Source organism: Artemia sp. Qi Xiang Cuo, chromosome 1 (assembly GCF_049724085.1).
Source record: "Artemia sp. Qi Xiang Cuo chromosome 1, ASM4972408v1, whole genome shotgun sequence".
Taxonomy (NCBI): domain Eukaryota; kingdom Metazoa; phylum Arthropoda; class Branchiopoda; order Anostraca; family Artemiidae; genus Artemia; species Artemia sp. Qi Xiang Cuo.
In genome coordinates this window covers 102302847-102325892 of record NC_142794.1, presented here as the reverse complement: position 1 = coordinate 102325892, position 23046 = coordinate 102302847, and the positions used below count along the sequence as shown (strand labels likewise).

The window sequence follows — 23046 nt, the reverse complement described above, 5'->3', positions numbered from 1 at the left end:
AATCTCTGCGCCAAATATCGCCTACAATAATTTAAAGCGAGTTATGTTGGTTTATTTGAGTTTCTCGACAGTTTGGAGGCCCCTAAGTCACTTCTTTAACTCAAGTGTTCAGTTGAAGCCAGTATTGAATATCTGATTTTTGAAGATGATTTTTAAGGTTTATATAATGCCTAGAAACTCTTTAAGTGTGCCGCTATGTGACTGTTTTCCACAAAACTGGATTGAACCAAGACTCATAAAGCATTGCTCATGCAACACATTAAAAAGCAGGCTTTTTAATGACGACAACAAGGGGCAACCTCCTCCCTTGGCTTACGTGCAGTTTAATTTTGTGTCATATTATAGGCTAGATTTTTTCGGATGTACCGACCGTGAAGAGATCAAGCGTACCTCCTCTCCACCCTGGCTGGGAAAAAGTCATTGGAATTTTAGCCAAAGAACCTGACTAGTAGAAAAAAACATAAAATACCATAGTGAGCGCGTAACTCAAACCCTTTCAAATTAACCCATTTAAATCAGCTCTCGATCAACTCAGCCCCAATTCAACTCAATCCGTTTAACACAGCCACCCCCCCCCCTCAGCTCAATCTCAGTGTAACTTAGCCTCCATCAAACTCAACCCCTTTCAACCTAACCTTCCTTGGGGCTGGGGTTGAATTGAATTCGGGATAGGTTGAATGGAGGTTGACTTACATAGGGTTGAATTGCACAGGGGTTGAGTTGCGAGGGTAGACCCAAAAGTAGGCTTTTTAAGAAAAATATACCACGAGGAAGGGTAGATATAGACCTGCAGTTCCCAGGAATATGGTGGTGCGGAAAAGATCAACCAATCCAATCTAACAATACAGCATTTAACAATATATTTAACTAAAAATAAATTTAACATTTAAGTAACAGCATTTAATTTAACAATACAGGATCAAGGAACACAATATTCAGCTGGAAAGTGTTCCAACCCAAACACAGCGTCACTGCTCTACTGAGGTATCTCGAAAGGTATTATGTTACATATGGTAAATTCTCCAGGAGGGCACAAAAACTAAAAAATGTGTTTTAGGTAATTGGAATCTAATTAAGGACCAGTTGTTTTTAAAAACAGCGTTTTTCTGGCATGTAAGATCTAGAAAAAAAAACTCCCATGTCGCCAAGTTACCAATTAAACATTTTGGAGCCCACTCGGGGTGGGGAGAAGTAACAATGAAAAACTAATTTTATTGAATATTTCAATAAAGAAGCCCCAAAATTCAGGAGAATTCAGGATTTCGAAGGGGTTCAAATCCCCCCACTTTTGTCTTTGGACAACACTTTCTGTGACTTCTAGATAGTATATTGAGAAATAAAAAATATAGGACAAAAGAGATTTTAAATTGATAAAGCTTTCTCAGGTGTGAGAGTGGATTCGGACTTTAAATTTCACAAAGAGTCACATAACGCCTTTTGATTCACCGTGTCCACACTATCGTTGCTAGAATACAGTTAATAGAGAATTAAGTAACAGTTTCTTTAATAGTATTTTTATTATAGATAAAAGCCAAGGGTAATCTATCTCTGCGACATGTACGATGGTATAATTAATTAAAGAGTATACCTCACGGAGATGCTCTCATTCGAACAATGATGATCATGAACCAGATAACTGCATCCTCAACAATTTATAAATAGACAAAAGGCTTATAATCAAAATTTCAAGGCACATACCAGCTTATAACAAGCGTAGAGGAATAACGCGTGTGTACCACGTTATCTGAATTGGGTATTGTAATTAACCATGGGTTTGATAGTAGGAATTAACAAGTCATGCTGATTAATGTTGAATGTGTGAGTTTAATGTGGCGAAACGGTCGGTGGTTGAAACAATTCAGCAACTCATGTTCTATGATATTCATTATAAATAACATGAAACATCGACGATTTCAAGTCATAAATCCTCGCCTAACTTACATACGTACTATCCTTTCTGACAAAAATCGGATCTCGATTTTCTTTATTTTAAACAAATCGAAAATCCAGTTTAAAGTCATAAGGACATTTTTTGAATCCTCAAAGTAATTAATTGGGTTATAAGAAGAATTTAGAAGATTCTAAAAATGAATTTTAAAGAAATTTTTGGTTTATTTGAAGTTCAGGCCGTGCCCATGATTTTTTTTCGGGGGGGGGGGGGTATTCAGATTTTTTGTGAGGGGGGGGAACACAAAAACATAAAAAAACACATAAAAAATTTGGGTACTTGTGCACTATATGGGCGTTTACAAGGAAACCAGTCACGAAAAACCCGTTTTTGGCGGGTTAATTCAAGAGACCGCTATAGAGTAATGCAATCCATAGCGTGGTTTTCGTTGCGTATACGATATTTAAACAGTTGTTTTTGTGGGTTTAGGGGGGAAGGTTCCTAGGTTAGGTTACGTATTTAACATATACTATGCTTTACACCCCACCCCCACCCCTTAATGCGCAAATATATAACCGAAATTTGTTTATAAACCATTATATGTTCATCCTATTTTATTTTATTTCATTAGCATTAACCAAACTTGACTTTTTAGAAAGGCCCACATAATGCACCAGTACCAAAAAAATTTTATATCCATTTTTGTTGCGTTTCTACGAGTCAGACAAACATTTCGGGGGGTTCAAGCCCCCCTACCCCCCTGGTTACGGCCTTGTTTGAAGCAAGAAAATCCAAATTTGATTATTAGCACATCCAATTCTATGCAAGAGGGGCGACGGACTTGCAATATTTTGCAATTCTTGGGAAATCTGCCCTTAATTATCCAGACAAGTATACGAATGTAATGTTCATTTTCTACTTAGAATATGTCTGAAATAAGTTAGAAGATGCAGCCCCGCAAGTACCCACCATATTCGACGATTATTTCAATCCCTGAAACTGAAGAGGCATTTGACTCGTTTGTATTCTTGTTTGAATTGCAATTGAGCTATGGGTCCTTGTTATCGTAATAGTCTACACCAGGGGTGGCCAACCCAAACTACCTCGCGGGCCACTTTGAAAATGTATCATAACTCCGCGGACCGCATATAAAATTATATATACCCCTATTAGATTTAAACCTATTATATAATATTTTTTGGAGTGGTAAATTGAAAAATAATGAATTTTTATTAATTATGTTTACTATTATTTTTACATATAAACATAGGTAATATAACAATAATAATGATATTAAATGCACATTGTAGAAAATATATAAGACTAAAAATAAAAACAAAATAACGAAATAAAAAGATAAAATCAGAGAAAAGTATTTATTTCACTAGTGCGATATTTGTTCCTCCATTTTTTCACTTAGCTTTTGCAAATCGATCTCAATTTGGCTATTTGCACATCGTGATTGGTGTTGGTCTTTTGCGCCGTAAATGTAAAAAAAAAATCTGTTTTTGATTCTGAATTTTCAAACATGCGTTTTAATTCATTATTGCACTGTATGTCAATCAGATCCATTGGGAGATATTCTGTGATCGACTCAATTTCAACCTGAAAAGGAGATGAATATATTTCAAAATTTTGGTGTTTTTTTCCAAATCTAAATTATTGAATCGGCTTTCAAAAGCATCGGCAAGTTTTCATATTTCTTTCGCATATTTTATATAATTGTTACATTTTCATTTCTATAGTTCTTAACATTGGAAAGTGGTGAGCATTATTAATTTTCAATTGTGATTCAAATAACAGCAATTTCTTCTGAAATTCTTTGATGTGATTGAATATATCGACTATGAGGTTATCTTTTTTTTTAATTCATTGAGTTTGTTGACAATATGCACTAAAAAGCATGAATCCAATAACCAATCATCATTTCTTAATTCTGGCACAGACCTTCGTTTGTCATTCATAAACAAATCAATTTCTTCTCGCACCTGATAAAATCGATGTAAACATCTTCCACGACTTCACCTGACTCAACTGAAGTACACAACGTCAGTACGTCACCGTGTTAAGAATCTAATTCTTTCAGAGAATCCTTAAATTGTCGATGCGCAAGTGCATGTGATCGAATATAATACACTGTTTTTATAACTACTTGCATAAAATGACATGATCCATTGATAATACTTGGGCTTTACAATATTATTAATTAAGAAAACTTTCTCCAGAAAATAAGTTTTTTCAAAGAAAAGTAAAGAACTCCATTAAACAAAAAATGAGCCAAAATAAAATCAAATAATCTACAACCACAAATCAGCATCGATAAATAAATGAAACCCAAAACGAACAGAAATTACAATAAGTAACTGAGTCAAACTCAAAACCAGAAGAAATTGACAAAAGTTGGGCGCAAAACCCCTATGCCTTCCAAAGGCCAGAACAAAATTTGCACTTTACTGAAAAATATAAATGTTTTTACTTTTATAACTTTAATAAATCAAATAATATTAACATTTTGATTTTGCAACCACAAATCAGCATTTATTAAATAAATTAATAAATAAGTTAACATAAATTAACATAAGAAATAAACAAAATTTGCACTTTACAGTGCATTCAATTGCTAATGAATCCTATTATTAATAATTTATTACTAATGATTAATACTTTATTTATTCAACATGCTTATATTTATTTATTATTTATTTTGTCTATTTATTAAATATACTTTACTCATTGATAATACTTGGGCTTTACAGTATTATTATTCATTAAGAAAACTTTTTCCAGAAAATAAGTTTTTCAAAAAAAAGTAAAGAACTCCCCCAAAATAAAATAAAATAATCTACCAAGCGTGAAACAACCACAAATCAGCATCGATAAATAAATGAAACCCAAAACGAACAAAAATTACAATAAATTACCGAGTCAAACTCAAAACCAGAAGAAATAACAATAAGTTGGGCGCAAAACCCCTATGCCTTCCCAAGGCCAGAACAAAATTTGCACTTTATTGAAAAACATAAATGTTTTTACTTTTATAATTTTAATAAATCAAATAATATTAACATTTTGATTACTAAATATCAGTATATGTATATTAAACTGACAATGCACATTCATATTTTTTCGGGGGGAGTATATATATATATATATATATATATATATATATATATATATATATATATATATATATATATATATATATATATATATATATATATATATATATATATATATATTCGGGAAGGGGGTTCCAACCCCCAACTCCCATCTTGGATTACTATCCCATACCCTAAATAAGTATCTATAGGCACCCATATTTAGAGTATTTTGACCGATTGTGTCCTTTTCTTTAACAGTAGCCTAACTATAATAAAGGGAGCAAACACAAATTTTGATCAGTGGGTAATATTCTAATTGCTTAGAAGCCTTGGAAGTACTTGTCAGCTTCTAAATCAACAATGAGACCAAGCCCAGATTAATTGTTTCCAAACTTCGACAAAGAATAATAGAACAGTTGCCTGCGACCGGTACTTTCACTCCATTAACTCTTGCCGTCTGCTTTCTATTTTGCTTCATTGCCTTTTAGATCTTCCGGAGGGGAATAATACCCCTAAGGATCTATTTGACCTTTTTTTAAATACATTTCAACTAGATTGCAAACACGAGATGTTCAGGAAGAGAGTTTCGGAAGCTGGGAATTCCCTACTTTTGAACCTGCAGACACTAAGAGAGTTGAAATTGTATTTTGCGATTTTTACGGTACATAACTTTCTTTGTATTTTGATGCTTATTCACCTCAACGTTTTGGATATACTAAATAAAGATCAAGTTTTTCCAACTGAAAGTAAAGAGTAGCATCAAAACTACAAACGAGCAAATATTATTCCGTATATGAGGGGGAATACCTCTTCCTCAACCTTTGGTCTTTACTCTAAAGTTTGACTTTTTGTCCAATAAGAACAACTTCTGAAACAGAAGGGCCGTTGAATTTGAATGAAAAGTATTCTTAAAGTACTTTAAGACTTCAGGGTAAAGAGCAAGGATTGAGGACGAGGCAGCCCCCTCAAATACGGAATAATTTCCAATCGTTTGAGTTGCAATATTGCTCCTTACTTTTAGCCGAACAACTTGTTTTATATACAATGTCTGCCCATTTTGCAAACCATTCGAGCAAATCCCCCTCCTCTCGCCGTATAAAATTTCTCCTGGATAGTTTTCCCAAAATTTGGAAAATCTGACCGTTTGACGGAAAGTTTGACTGTTTGTCAACATTTTTAAGAACGACTACTGACACATAGTTTAATTAGAATAGGAAGCTTTTTTAAAAGTGCTAAAATCTTTAGCGTAAAGAGCAAGGTGTTGAGGAGGGGGCAACCTCTTCAAGTACAGAATAGTTTCTGTTCGTTTTGAGTTTTAATGTTGCTCTTTACTTTCAGTTAAAGCACTTCTTTTTTTATATATAAAAAGACCTTTCTCTGCCTTAGATCTTCGGCCTCGAAATCAAAAATGAAAATAAACAGTTTCAACTTCTTCACTAACTTTTCCTGTTCACAATGAATCAATTAACAACGCTAACGACAGGGACACTAAATTGATTAGTTTTTTTTTTAGCACAACTGCGTCCTATCCATTTCCAACATAATATTGAAGATCCCCTCCTATTCTCGTCTGCTTTTTAGAGTTTATGGTGTGAAAACTCAGGTGGGGATAAGGCTAGATGTTGTCACCTACCAAACTATTGATTTTGTAATCAATTCTTTGTTAAACATACAGTAAAAGCAGCCTTAAATCCAGCAATCAATCTTGGTCCCATAGATTCGAGGGAGACTACTCGTTCTAGTTTTAATAGAATGAATAGACAGTCTTTTTACATTTTTTTACTTGCCGGCGCTGTGGAAATCGAGATAGACAAAGACAAACTTATCTAACTAAGCGGAATCTTATAATGACGGATGTACAAGTCTGTGCTTGAGGGTAAAAAGGTGCAAAATCAGGATGATTTTTTAATGACAGTTCCATTAACAGTTCAATGACAATTCAATAATGACAGTAATGACAGTTCTAAAAACTTAGAGCAGCTTCTTCAGGGATCACGTTCTAGACGTCCCGGGAATGATTGAGTTTCAAGGATTATAGATCTAAAGCTTAAATGAGGACCAGGAAACTTATTTTCTGGGTCCTACTATATTTCTCTTTCTTTTAAACATTAATTTCTGAAAATTAAGCAAAAACGGGTACGTTCGTGGAAATGCAAAAGGCGTTAAGTGACGCATCTGTCAAAGCACCTCTTTCGTTCTCGAGATATTTTTAGTTTAAAATCCACTCAAAATGCGTTATAACCAAATTTCGACCAGTTTTGCAGACCAAAAAGCGTTAAGTGCACGACTCTTCCACAGTCACGAACATAACGCTTTGTACACCGTCGATAACAATGTTTTGCCTCCTCTGGATATTTTAGAAAATGCCACTTAATGCCTTTCGGATTTCTGCGGCCGGGGTAGCCTTAAGGGTTCGTTTGAAACCTTATAAAACACGCCCTTACGCGTATTAAGTCCGCCTTTCATAGATTCCAAAGTCTACTTAAGCCAGATTCTAGGCAATTTTTTGTGAACAACAGTAATATACTTTGCATAATCTGGCGAAGGTAAGCAGGTAGGGTGTACGAAAGCACATGATGGCTGGTCCCCAATATCCCATTTCACTTCCTGGCTGAAGGGCCACGAAACGGAGATCAGCCCCGCCGGTTTAGACCTTGAGGGTCTAGCGCCGTCTTACAACTTACTTAGTACTTAATCCTTAAGTACTTATTGCTTACTACATACTACCTGCCGTCATACTAGTTACTTACTTACTTGAGCCAAATTCTAAGCACTTTTTGTGAACAGCAGCAATATACTCTGCATAATCTATCAAGCCCTAGAAGTAGGAAGGAACTGTAGGTATGAGCTTAAAAAATCTTCAAATGCTGTGATTTTACTTGCAGACTCATTCCCAAAAATCCTCCATGCAGCACAACAGTTTTCCAAGTTCAAATAGAATTACTATTTTGACGTTGATACGTTTATGAATGTTGAGTTTTTTTGTTTTTTTTTGTCGTGTACCCTACTTGTGTGCCACGCAATTTGTCTTACAAGGGGCATTTATGTTAGTTGTATTTTTTTTATTCTATTTATTTATTTTTTTGTAGTGTGTCAATAAATCAAGAGTACTATTAGAATCATGGGCGCCCATATGGGGGCAGGGGGGGGCTCCCGCCCTCCCCCCAAGCTGAATGATGCTGCCTTATTTTATATTTTTGTTCTGAGATTTCTATTATATAGCATTAAAAGTGCCATTAGATGTGGTTTGCCCCACCTGGAATTCAGCTTATGGGCACCCATGGTTAGAACCCAACTTCTTAACAAGCTTCTCTCTCTTACTATTGCAATTTATCCTTCCATTTTTACTAGAAATACATACACTGCCTTGAATACATTCATGAAGTTGTCACAAAATAAAACTTCACCAAGTTTTATTTCAATTTAAAATTCAAACTGGTAAATTGTAAGTTGAATTGTGTTTAAAATAAATTTCAAATTGTTATATCTGTACTAATTTATTAAAGATTCTGTGCCCATATTTCACACCTAACTTTTTTCTATCGTTTTTCTTCGTGATTACGATAGGGTCATAAATAGATTACTCAGGCTATAGCCTTAGAAAAAGTGTGTCAAAGTAAGTAATGACACTAGCTCCATCATAAATTGCTCCCAAGTTTTTCGCTGACGTGCCCTTTTATCCCGGCGAATTCGTGTCTCTAGCGACCATTTTTCGAAGAAAGCTTTATTTTAGAAGTCTAATCAACTGCTTTTATAACCCCTAAGGGAAACCTTCAGATGAAAATCGAATCTATTCCCCAACTTTTGATCTTTTCCTGGGTAATTCAAATGGGACTTTTGTTTGAGCTTGGAGCTTTAGAATAGATGAAATAGGGTCATCCTTAAAAGCAACACGGATTAGTTATTTATGTAGCAATGATACGGAGTTAAGAACAAAATAATACCGGATTGAAAGCATCTTATTGATATTACAAAAAAAAATATTAAAAATTGATTTAATGGGGAAATATTTTCTACAAAAGGGTCCTCGAACGGTGTGTTCCATTTTAGGCATTTTTAGCCATTAGAAGTAGCCATTACCAAATGAGTTCAATGATTAATTTATTTACTAGCTGACAGGAGTGTCAATTCATAATTCCAAGGGGGGGGAGAGAGGAACTAGTGCGTTGAGAATACAGAGAAAGGTATCTACCAATGAGGATTTTAAAAAAGTGCATTTTTTTAGACTTGAGCGGCAGAATAACCTAGGAGGCAATTCACTCCTGCCCTCCAATTGACGAGCCTGCTCACTGATGACATCTGGTAAAGTTTCGACTATTAAAAAGGGCACTAGAACTCTCGATTTCCAATCGAATGAGCCCCCTTTGAAGTTTCTACGACGACCCCTTCCGTATGAAGTGCCTCTGGAAAAAAATAATAAATAATAAAACATTGGAGCCGTATGGCTTTTACTATAGGCAACGCTACAGCGTTGCCTCTGATACTTTCTCGTTAATCGGGGTGTAAAATTGTGCAGAATTTTAAAGGGTGTACACAGATACCCAACATTATCTCATTTTAGCTGTTAGCTGGCATATCAACAAATTCTGCTTGGGAGGGTAATTTTGCGAGGAGGTAGAAACTTTAAAACACATAAAAATAGGCAAATTGTATGAAAAATACAGGAAAGGTAACAACACATTTAATGTTTCAGCGGGAGAGGGGGGCAGGCTCAAAGCCTGCCTCCTTTCCTCTGACACCGTATTTCGCTGTCATATTAAAATTGATGTTAAAATAGCAATTTGGTTGTCAGTAATGCTGCCAATCACGCAAGTACGCATTTGGGATCTCACAATATGCCCTCTCGCAACGTTCATGATCATTCAAATCAATCACAAATGTTTACTGATTTGTGCATGCTCCTCCTGCTTGCAGAGAAAATTCTACTTACTCGCCTGTTTATGATAGCATCCTTTCAAGTTAAAAATCTTTTTCAGAAATCCTTCAATTTTAAAATCAAATATTTTGAGATATATACTGGGCTGTTCACAATAGAGGGGGTCAACCGAGAAAACTGCCTCTGGCGTTGTGGTTGAGAGGGAAAACGCGGTCAAATTTTTTTTTCGATTCCTTTAATAATTCGCTAATTCATGTAAAAAAAAAAAAATTGAGGGGACAGGGTTTATCACCAACTCCAAGCAATTAGCCTAAATGGGTTGCTTAACATGTGTACACTAGCCTGAACTTTAAGGGGATTTGGGGGATTTATTGGAGAAGATATTTAAAAAAAGGCATTTTGGCTTAAATATCTGCTGTATACTTTGGCACATCTTGGCATGTATATTTCCGAGGAAACAAAAGGGACCGGACGGCCCTTAAGAGGGATTTCCCGTATATTCGTTACAATCTGTAACGTCTATCTTATAAAGTTGTACACAATTTTTTTTCTCTCATACCTCCCTCTGGACTGAGATTTGGGTCAACATCAGTCCAGCTTTCCACAAAAACCATTTAAACAGAAACCTCTGAATCAAATTTAAAGAGAAATAGAAGCAAAATTTCCTGTCCAACAAGTCCTAGAGGGAACATGAGCTAAATAGTAAATATTCACACCCTCGTGCGGCATTACGACAACCCTGAGGCCGGTACTTCCAGTGTGCTCAGGGTTGCCATCCCTTGTGATTTATAAAAACCAACAAATAGAAAAATCTCAATGAAAAAAAAAACACGAGACTGTGGCCAGTGGATAGAAAAGAAAAAGCAAATGTAAAACAACGCGGATATTTCGCCTTTATCCAAACAAGGCGCCTTCAGCACCAAATAAATACAAAAAGAACAGGATAAAAAAAAAACAAGATAAAACTAAAACCAAATAAAACCACCACCAAAAAGAAAAATGTACAATTAGTGAAAAACTTATCCACGTAGGGAAAAGATGCTATTATAGAGTTACTTCAGTGTGGACACCAGAGTAACTGAGGAAAAATAAAAAAAACTGTAAATTACTTTAATTATTCTGTTGCGAAATGATCCTTTTGTTAGCTATTACTGAAGCAAATCGTTTCGGTCTAGCAGGTAAAATAGTCCTTTGGTGATTAACTTAAAATCTTAACTCCCTTATTGACTGTTGATTCCCTCTTTAGAAGGTTATCATAAATTGGGTCAATGTTTAAATTACCTGTGTCCCTATTTATCGAAAGGTTAGCAAACATATGTTTTTTTAATTTCTATGGATTCCCTCACCCATTGAGTGTACCCCTTATCATTTGAAATAGCTAAGGCTTCATCAAATTTTACAAAGTGATCTGGTTGAAACCAAATATGTTCTGCTAAAGCTGAAACAAAAGTTTCTGGAGGCTTGCTTAATTGTAGGGTTTTTTCTATTGAATGTCGGTGTTCAATAAACCTTTCAACAAATTGTTGGCGAGTCCTACCAATGTAGAACTTCCCACTAGAACACGGAATTTTATACACCCCACTTACTAAATTTCCCCATGTTAAATCCTTACCAGACCAGAACTAAAGAAACTACCCATTGGCCTCAACGATTGAAAACATGTATCAATACCAAATTTACGTAAAACCCGTGAAAGTTTCTCACCCAAACCAGGTGCATATGGTAAAGGGTGGCAAGAATGAAAATTTAAATACCTATCATTGTACGTTGGTTTTCAGTAGATCGAGAAAAGTAAATGGAGATCCCTTTTAATTAATAAAATATCCAGAAAATGTAATTTATTATTATCCATCAAATTCAACTGTAAATTTAATATTATTATCAAAACTATTTAAATGCTTACAAAATAGGTCTAAGGAGTCCGATCCATGTTTCCTAACGCACACCACATCATCCATGAACCTACCCCAGAAACAAGGGGAGATTCTAAAACTGTGTTTAGCGGAGGTTTCAATGGCATCTATGAAAAGATTCGCCAATAAAGGAGAAAGAGAAGCCCCCATAGATAACCCAAAAATTTGTCTATAAAACTCCCCTCTAAAACCAAAATAAAAAGAAAATTCATTTACTAGGATAATTAGTCTCATAATGACTTCAATATCCAAACTGGCTAAAGTCACATCTTGTATTAAATCAAAGTGTTTTTCTAATTTACTTCTTAAAATGTCCTCACACCTTTTTTTATTTCTTTGATTTATCACTATTTCTAGTGATTTTTTATATTGTCTAAACAAAAAAAAACACTAAATCATTGCGCAAATCACTAGATTATTGAAAAAAAATCACTAAATCAACCAAAAAATTACTAGAATCTAGTGGTAATTTCACCAGGTAACCCTGAGTGTGATCGAAGCAGTCTAGTGCACAATGTTAAGATATCGTCGCAATCCAACCTAAAGATCTTACCAGACATTTTGGCATTTCTGAGGTAACTGCATTTGTTAAGCCGTTTTCATAAGGAGAATCATCAAGAAAAAGTAAATCAGGAATTTTAAAATGTCAGATGGGATTATAAACAAATTTAGAGGGATTCACATTTCACTCCATTAGCCAGAAAAGGTTTTACACACTTGAGAAAAAATCACCAACTTGACGATAGCGCTCGTGCTTTTTTTTTCGGTAGAAGATGTGATTTATCAATAAAATGAAAAAATGTGAGATGTAAATTATTTGAAATATTTATGTAATTTATTAATTGATCTAGGCTTAGTCCTAACTTTCCGCTCAAAAAGTTTATAGTCAATTATTCGGTAGACTACCCTTATTTCCCGCGTGGTGCTCCGGATCATTCCATGACATATGGAAGATCTGGAATCCGCTATCAGGATAAGGTTTTAATGGGAATTCTTAATATCCGTAAACACCCCGTGAAATTAAAAAGATATGAACCCAAATGGAAAAGGATGCAATATCTCTTATCTCTGTTCTGGCCAATAAAAAGGCAATAAACTGTTGAAAAAGAGCAGAACTCATAATTGCTTTTCCCAAGTTTGAGCATCTTAATCGGGAATTTGGCAGCAAAATTGAACATTGCAGACAGTCTGTGGGTATTCTTTTAGGATCTTCTCCGTTATACCTATACCACTACTTACTCGTGGATTAAGTTGCTTCGATTTACGTGTATCAAGTTCAAAAAAAAGTGACTTACGGCAGAACGCATGGAAAATATATAATTTGGGTTAAATATCCGCTAATTAGGGGGGAGGGGTTAGGACAAAGTAAAGTGAACTGATATAAGCAATGCTAAAGTGCTAAAATACTTACATCATTCCTAAAACCACTCCAATTTACGCTACCCCACCCCAATGTACAAAAATATATCACCCAAACAAATATTCGCGATGTATTTTATCACATCTCATTCTTTTGTTTCATTTCTTACCAATAAACGACAAAGAATAGATTTTGAATAGTAGTATGGGTATAACGGAGAACTTCTCCGGGAGAAGGTCCAAACACTTTTCCATTAAATGACTACCACTGCTTTTTTATTTGTAATTCCTTTAAATCACTTCTACTGATGTTCTAGATCTGAAAGTAATAAATACTACTACTACTACTAACAACTCATCGCAGCACCAAGCCGCCTGAGGCCAACACAGCTACGCACGCTCCTCCTCCACCCCAATCTATTCAAAGCCTCCCTTTTTACACCCGCCCACGAAGTTCCCATTTCCTTTAAATCTTTCTTTATGACGTCCTCCCACCCCAGACGGGGACGACATGCTTTCCGTTTAGCCCTAGATGGTTGGCCGGAAAGAACAGTATTCGGCAATCTGTCATCCTTCATCCGCACAACATGCCCTAACTACCTCAACCTTTCTTTCATTATAGACCTAGAAAGCGGTATTGAACCACATTTTTCGTATAGCCTATTGTTTGAAATATGGTCAGTCAGCCGGGTACCCAGAACAATCCTTAAGCAATTTCTCTGGAAAACATCTATAAAATCTTCATCCGCTTTTCGGAGCGTCCATGCTTCAGAGCCATATTTGACCACTGTTATCACTGTAGCTTCTAATATTCTAATCTTGGTTTGCAGACTTATCTTCCTATTCTTCCAGCCTTTTTTTAACTGTGAAAAAACACCCTGAGCCTTATAAATAAAATGGACGATTTTAAGAATATACATAATTTAAAGAATTTGAAAGAAACCTAATCTGACAATTACATTCATTTGCCAGCACATAATTATCAGGGTTGACATAGGACAAACAAATTTAGCGATATAAGTAAATGTAACGTTTTGGAAGGGCATAAAATTTAACTTTTTTGAATTTTTGACAGAAAAAATTGCTTTTTGGGGCACGGTGCATACAAAGAATTATATATACATACACACACACAAATATATATATATATATATATATATATATATATATATATATATATATATATATATATATATATATATATATATATATATATATATATATATATATATATATATATATATATATATATATATACCCTTAAATCGTACCCTTAAATCTATCCTTGTTCACATTTCTAAGATCCCCAAGAATATGACAGTATTAAACAAATTAAGGTGCATCTGATTAGGGTGCGTTTGGCCAAAATCCACCAGGATCTGTTTTAATTTGTCATTGATTTTGAAGGAATTTAGCCAATTTCGGAAGCAAAGTTTTGTTATGACTTACTGGAAATTATCAACATTATAAAGTCAAATATGAAAATAGCCAAGGCCGCATGAAGGATTTTTGTTCTGGGGGGGGGGGTATAAAAAAACTTGAAAAAGACCATTAAAATTTGTTTATGTGTATTTTTGTCACATTTTTAGGAGTCGGACAAAAGTTTCGAGGAGTGGGGTTCAAGCCCAGACCCCCCCTGGATACGGCCCTGATAGTAGACGTAGACTAAGCAGAACTTCAATTTGTGCTTTGCAAGGTTCTAGTTACTGTCATTAGAAGTGTAATTGCACAAAAAGGGAGAAAAATGCAGATCCTAACTAAAACCCTAAGCTAAAGAGGTGGTAAAAAAGTTGAAGCCAATATCGATACAAGCAAGATTCGGCTAAACACATGATTGGTTTCGACTTCAGCCAGCTTATTCAGCTTAAAACACATACAGTTTAAAACACATGATTGATATCGACCAACCGTGGATCTTACCTCCATAAACCGCTAAATGGAACTGTGAATAGTCGTATAGTAAAAATTGTTATTCGATTTCTACAATAAATTAGTTAAGTCCCTTTTAGTTGTTTAATTCTGGAGACTGTAGAATCCAATTTGCTCCATTAACAAGAGAATTCCCTAACAATGATGAGTATCAGATATTTACAGCTTTGACCACTAAGAAGGAACCTTCAAGCAGAGGGGGTGCAGAAATTGGTTTATTCTGAAATATTAGGCTCATTATCTTTACCGAATTAATCCTGTTGTTCAAGTTGGGGGGCGTTGTTTTCCATTTCCTTTTCTGCTTGTGTCTCAGGGTTGGATGTTTCGAAAAATATATGACCATTTCCCCTTCTCAATAAAAGGTTCAAATTAACTTTTCCTCTTTTGGCAAATGCTCCCTAACATGCCTTATAATAGGGACTGGGCTATCTTCCATTTTTATCCTTATGTAGGTGACGAGGCCTATAAATTTGTCGCTTAAGCAATTATTGGCACATATTTCTCAGGAATAAATGTGAAATTTAGAGCGTGGAAGGAATATATATCCAATAATATCCATCTTTGTGACGGTTTTTAAGTCAGGAAATTTTACAAAAATAGTCAATTTAAGCGGGTAAAGCAACACAAACACGCGGGGTGTCAACATCTAGGAATTGTATCACGTCACGCGTGCTAAGCGTGGTGAAAGTATCCTAAGCGCGGTTGAACTGTGCCAAGCATTCCGGCATTCCGGGTACTGTACTAAATATGGTAGAACTGAGTGGCATGCGTCACGCTCGGAAATGCACACCAATCGAGGGGAAATAGGAAACCCCTCACAAACATCCGATTGGTTTTGTTGTCTTACATTTCAATCCAGTCAAAAGAATAACAATTTGAGTCACAAAGTTTTTTAACAAGTAAGCTCTCTGTCTGTCTTTGGCTTAGTATTGGTTTTAGGGAGTAATAGAGCAGGGATCCAAAAGTACAGTTCAAGAAATGATCTTGGCTTTTGGGAAGAGAAACTCAGAATGTAGACTCCAAAAACGGGTTATATCCTGGCCGTAGTTATGAACGGATATTGCTTTTCCTGTAAGAAAAAGGGCATAAAAGGGCTCCCTTGCAAAGAAGAAAAGGTGCACTCTTTAGAAAGAAGAAATAAAGGAAAATAAGCGGTTGATAGATAAAATCTCAAATTACACCATTGTCATTTTCTTTTAAACAACGAATTGTACCTCTCACGCTAATAAGGCTAGCCTATATTTCAGCTAGAGTTATTTGTTGGATATGTAAAAAAAAAAAGACACACACACACAATGAATTTAAATTGCTAAAGCATTACTGATGGCATAATCAAATAAGGTACCAATGATCTGCATTTACCTAGACGTGTTCGGACAGAGAGAACGTCATTTGTAGCGGCTAGCGGCAGCCCCCAAGACGACTCCTGCTACAAAATAACTCGGAAAATATTTTGCTAGTTTCTATTGTGTCTTTTGATTTCGCCAAAAAAAGGCTTTAAAAGGTCAAATTTGCAACTTCAAACGGTAGGCCTACACGTAAATAATTTTTATGACTCTTTCACTGGATGTGTTCCTCAAAACAGGAACCGGAAAATACTCAAAACAAAGTAAAGAAGAGTCATAACATATATTCACTCCCTCCCCCATTCTCCAAGACCCAAATATATGAAGGTACAATGTAGAGGATCAGCAGATAAAGTTTTCTCGATCATCATACATCATCAAAATGCTCCAAAGTCAAGGTCGCAGGAATTAGGGACATTTGCTTAGAATCAGAATCCTAATTGAAAGTAAAATATTTTCACCTTTTTGGTATTAGCGAAGCAAGAGCTTTCTCTTAATAAGAAAATATATCAATATAATAATATACAATATATTTTATATTACAGCAATATATAACATATAATAAGAAAATATATTCTCACTCACTTCTTGAAAGTTAAAAATCAACACTATAGCCAATGTAGGCAAGCACATATAATTATTTTCTGGTGTCAATAATAATAAATCAAATTGGTACTTGTGCATTATATAATGCACAGGATTTTACAGGAACGTACCCAGGATTTTTTCGGAGGGGGTTTTACTAAAAAAAATTCGGGGGGGGGGGGTGTTTACACAAAAAAAAACTCAAAAAAGTCATGCGAAGCAAGACTATTAGCGAAGCAAGAGCTATCTCTTAATAAGAAAATATATCAATATAATAATATACAATATATTTTATATTACAGCAATATATAACATATAATAAGAAAATATATTCTCACTCACTTCTTGAAAGTTAAAAACCAACACTATAGCCAATGTAGGCAAGCACATATAATTATTTTCTGGTGTCAATAATAATAAAACAAATTGGTACTTGTGCATTATATAATGCACAGGATTTTACAGGAACGTACCCAGGATTTTTTTCGGAGGGGGTTTTACTAAAACAAATTTCTGGGGGGGGGGTTACACAAAAAAAAAACTCGAAAAAATCATACAAATTTTTTTTTATCCATTTTTGTTACGTTTTTACGAGTCGGACAAAAATTTCGGGGGGGGGGGATTCAAACCGGGTAAAGCATACTAAAAAAAACATAATTCAAAATAATACTCAAAAACATACTCAAAAAGTCAACAAACTCTTGGATATAGCCTAGCTTAGGCATAAGTGCTGTAAAAAATTTAGATTAGGGGCCTGTCTTGATCTTGGAAAATATTTTAATTGCCGCCATGAAATTTCCTTGAGAGGTCAAGTGGTAACAGCAATCATGCCTAATTGGGGGAGGAGATTAAGGAGGTATTCCCCCAGACTTTACAAATATATTTTGCCAGTAAGTGTACTCAATATTCCATTACTGATGTAGGGACATTACAAGATGGACACACTATTTGATGCCTTTTCATGCTTTGTCCAAATATAATAATCAAACAGTTTCACTCGAACGAGTGGTTGAGTTTCACGGGGGTTCATTTAAACGGTGGTTGCGCTGCGCGAGTGTTCAGTTAAACAGGGGTTGAGTTGCACGAGGATGCAGTTGCATGGCGTTCAGTTAAACGAGAGTTTAGTTGCATTAGGGTTCAGTTGAATGAGGTTTGCAATCCCTTACACAGCGCTATATACTCTATAGGGAAACACTAAAGGAAACCAGTCAAACGGGTATTTGCAATGGATAAACGGATCGCAAAGCGTGATTTCTTATTTTGTTTACAATATTTAAACTATTGTTTTTTGGGGTTTAGAGGAGAAGGTACCTAGGTTAGGTTACGTATTTAATATAAGCTGCGTTTACCCCCCCCCCCCCCCCCAATGTGCAAATATATAGCCCAAATTTGTTTCTAAAGTATTATATTTTCATCCTATTTTATTTCATTAGCATTAACCAAACTTGACTTCTTTCGTGTGTAAGATATAATGCACAAGTATCAACAAATTTTATTTGATAAATTGAAGTAGGAGTCCTCGGAAATTCAAGCAAATTTTTGATTTCACGGGAGGGGGTTTGGTCCAAGCCCCGACCTCTCCATGAACCTGTAGTTCAAGTAATACTAAATTAAACGCAGTTGGGTGGTTCGCAGCCATCCAGGCAAGTACTCTGTCTCTAAAAAGGATTGACAACCCTTATATTGGTACTACCTATAGTTTACTATGCTTAAATAGTTCGCATGCATAGCAACTTTTATTTAGTCAACATTGGACATCCACTAGATTTTGCTCACCAAATTGTTTAAACACTAAGCGCCTTTTATAGAACTAGTTCCAAACTACTACACAAGTGTCTCATCTCTAATAACATTAGCCCTTGGTTCAAGTAAGGCACAAATTTCTGAGAAATAAACTTCAGTTCTACACTGAAAGTGTTGAACAGAAGAAGAACCAACTCCCAGAAAAGTTGTGCGTAAATTCACTTTCAAGATTTACACTTGTGGAGATGAGGCACGGCCCGCTGTAAAACTCCATTTTTATTTGACGTTTTAAGGACCAAAAAAAGCCCGCGCTTAAACACCATTTTTATTTGACCTTTTACGGACCAAAAAAGCCCGCTCTTAAACACCATTTTTATTTGACGTTTTACGGATCAAAAAAATCAAGCTCTCAAACACCATTTTTATTTGACGTTTTACGGACCAAAAAAATCCCGCTCTTAAACACCATTTTTATTTGACGTTTTACGGACCAAAAAAGCCCGCTCTTGAACACCATTTTGTTTGACGATTTACGGGAAAAATTAATCAGCGAATTAAAAACCCCGTTTTCCTGTGTTGCGTTGAAAATCAGCTTTCTATTATTTTCACTGGTTTATTGACCCTTCCTTGTGGTCACAAAACGCCAATTTAGCACAAGGATTTAAGTCTTTCTAAGAGTCCATTTTTCTTATCTTTCAATTTGTCAGAACCTCTAATGTAGCTGGCTGGAAAAGAAACGACAAACCTATCACAACAGAAAAGTCCACAATTTATCTCACCCAATTTCCTTCTCCAGTGTCAACAGTTTTCTATGGACTTCAATCATTTTTCTCTCTGCGGTGTTCTATCTTTTTAAAAAAGCTTAGGAATTACAGGAAAAAATAAAATGGATGTGAATTACCATTTGAAGATTATTTTTCATCGATAATAAATTAAAATCAACAACAAAAACTTTGGGATTGGCAAATTAACTAAGAAAAGAACTAATTAACTAAAAAATTTTGTTCTTGTACTTTTTTCAAAACAGAAATTGCTCGTTTTTGAAAAAGAAAAAAAGAACTAATTGAGAAAATCTAAGGAACCTCTTAAACATAATAAGTGAGCATATATTAAACTATTAAGTGGATATCAAGAAATTTTTTCAAGAGAACTGGGCAGGGGAGGGATAACAAAAGGAGCAAGTGGTAATTAAATTAGTATATTTTACTAGTATATTTTACTAGTATATATTACTAGTATATTTTAATTAATTTTACTAGTAGTATATTAGTATATTAGTCTAGCTAATATGCTACTAACCTAATGAAAGTAAGGAACAACATTAAAACTTAAAACGAACAGATATTATTACATATATGAAGGGGGTTGCCTCCTCCTCAACACCTCGTTCTTTACGCCAAAAGTTTTTTAGTACTTTTGAAAAAATCTTTTTGTTCCAGTTAAACGAACATAGTGTTTCAGAAGTCGTTCTTAAAGAATTGGGGCGAAACCCAAACTTTAGCGTAAAGACCGACGTGTTGAGGAGGAGGCAACCCCCTTCATATAGGCCTACTTATTTTATATAGGAATTCTGGCAAATTCCCCAAGTGTATAATTTCCTTTGATAAGTTCACCACCCGGAAAATTCTTTCCCGATGAAAAATTCCACGTGAGAAAACCTCAAGCAGAAAATTCGGCTTCCCACCCTAAAATGTATGAATGCTTCCCAATACCAAATACTATGCGTAAACAGTGGACAATTTTTATAACTTAATGACCTTTACCCTGGGGAGTGGGGAGGGAATCATATTATATCCAAAGGCGTAGTTATTGGGTCTTTCAACTATGATGAACAAAATGGCAATCTCAAAATTGTAATCAGACAATTTTGGAGGAAACGGGGGCGGGGGAGGGGGCCTAATTGCCCTCCAATCTGTTTTTCACTTAAAAAGGGCACGAGAACTTTTGATTTCCGTCTGAATGAACCCTCTCACAATATTCTGGGACCACTGGGTCGGTACGATCACCCCTGTGGAAAAAACAAACAAACAAATAAACACTCATCCGTGATCTTTCTTCTGGCAAAAATACAAAATTCCACTTTTTTGCAGATAGAAGCTTGAAACCTCTACAATGGGGTTCTCTGATAAGCTGAATCTGATGGTGAGACTTTCATTAAGATTCTATGACTTTTATGGGCGTTTTTGCCCTTTTTCGAAAATAAGGCAATTTTTCTCAGGTTCGTAACCTTTCATGGGTAGTACTAAACTTAATTAAACTTATATATTTGAAATCAGAATAAAAATTCAATTCTTTTGATGTATCTTTTGGTATCAAAATTCCGCTTTTTAGAGTTTCGGTTACTATTGAACCGGTAACTAAAGATAATACCTCTTTTTATTTAGAGTTCCTCTCTTGTTCAGTATAACTTATGTTTATAAAATTTGGTATATTTGATAGAACTCCAATCACTTTATTTTGTGCATTTCTCTTTCGCAGGGGCGGGGCTGCTTTTTAAGCACAATTTTGACAAAATTCATATTTTTTACGACACTTAATAAACCGCTACAGCTTCAGGACGTCAAGTCTTTCCCTTCCCCATGAGCTCCACCGTAATTGGCCTTAAAAATATCCATTCTTTTTAGTATAAGGTTAATTCCCAGAAGTAACTAGCTTATTTGGAAGAAGTCTGATCCTAGCATGTCAAACAGGAATATTATTTTTCACAGTTCAATTAATGTGAAGTGTTTTCTGCGTTGATAAGCGTTTATTTCATTGTTTTCCTCTTTTAATATGCTTAAGTACATTGACACACTCCCTTCAAAGGGGCGTTGAGGATTTCCTTGTCATTATCTATAGTGGCATACGTTTTAGAAAATCGATTTATTCGACAATGTTCTCAACGAAATAAGATTTGAAATTTGACGTAAAGGCTTATATTTTTCCGCTTTTCAATTTATTTTATATTAGTTTTAGCAGAGGAGACCTTATCTGTGAAGCAATTGCTATTTTATAAGAAAAAAACTTTTTGTGCACCAGAAAGAAAAGAAATAACTCAGTCTAGGGTTTAGCAATGAACGCTCACAAGGCAGGGGGTCAAGGCCTGGGTATATCTCAAAACCGCGAGCTTTCGAAAAATCTTTAATTATACAAATCGCTCATGTTTTTTTTTACTTTTTTAACAATGCCCTCCCCGGCAAAATACAGACGAACTAGATGTAATCTTTCTTGGTGTTTATTAAACGAAAACCATAACCTGATCTACTTAAGTAGAGGTATAAAATAGTGATCAAAAGTGGTAAATGAATCGTTAAATATTGGTTTTGATTTGCCATATCTTTTTTTTTCATCATTGACGATTTTTTAATTATTTTTTGTTTTTTTACGGTCAGTTTTTAAACGCAATACAAATAATCTGCAACCTGGAGAAATAGAGACTTTTTAAGACTGAAAATGCAAGGATGGGGCGGTCTTGAAATACAATTATCATGATTGCAGCAAGAGTTGCAACCACAAGTCCACAACCCATGGTAGCTCAGCCAATAAAAAAATCCTTCTTAAATAAGTCTTCAAAAATTCACAATCACTATTTGTCACTGATTCAGGAATGATAACAATTATCCATATCAAACTTAGAGGTAAAAGCAGTGTCAAAAATAAAATCCTAAATAAATATTAAAAATAAATAAAAAGTAAAACCGAAAATAAATCAAATTTCAAAAACCCTCCATATATCGAAATAAAAAACCACTCAACATGATCAAAAACCCTTTAACAAAAGCTTTCAGCCCTCCATCTTAAAAACTGAAAAAAAAAATCAAATTTTGACTGGGGGTAACACTAATGCGTCATTATTTCCCTTGGACTAGCAGGGCACTGGAACATCGTTGAGAGCTGTTCAATGGATCATTTGAATGCAAATGCTTAAATTTACATGCTTTTATGCTTTCGTCTTAATGGCATGAAAAAAAAAAATTCTAAAAAATTACAATCGAATTTTATAAACGGTTTAAAAGTTTAAGAATTTTTTTTTGTAAGTTCCAAATTGATTTCCAGTCCGTATTAAAAAATTTCATTACATCTAGTCCTAAGCATCAGATTTCCGTTATGAAAATGTAGATCCAAATTCTCGCGTGTGTACTGGCAAGCAGATAAGTATCGGTTAATCTAACACCGTCTGGGCGTTAATTTAACTGGGGGTGACTTTGAAAAACAATAGATAACAATTTTTGGGTAAAAGGATAGAATTGGGAATATTCGGAAGGAAACACGTTACAAAAACAATTCTTACTTAATAATATGCAGAAATTTTGCATTTTTTTTTCAA

At 34.9% G+C, this 23046-nt stretch overlaps 1 protein-coding gene across 1 annotated transcript in view; it reads right to left on the bottom strand.

Moving 5' to 3' along the window:
- Positions 1-23046, bottom strand: part of Ptp99A (Protein tyrosine phosphatase 99A) — a 179333-nt gene that overhangs the window by 84629 nt on the left and 71658 nt on the right. The window lies entirely within an intron of this gene.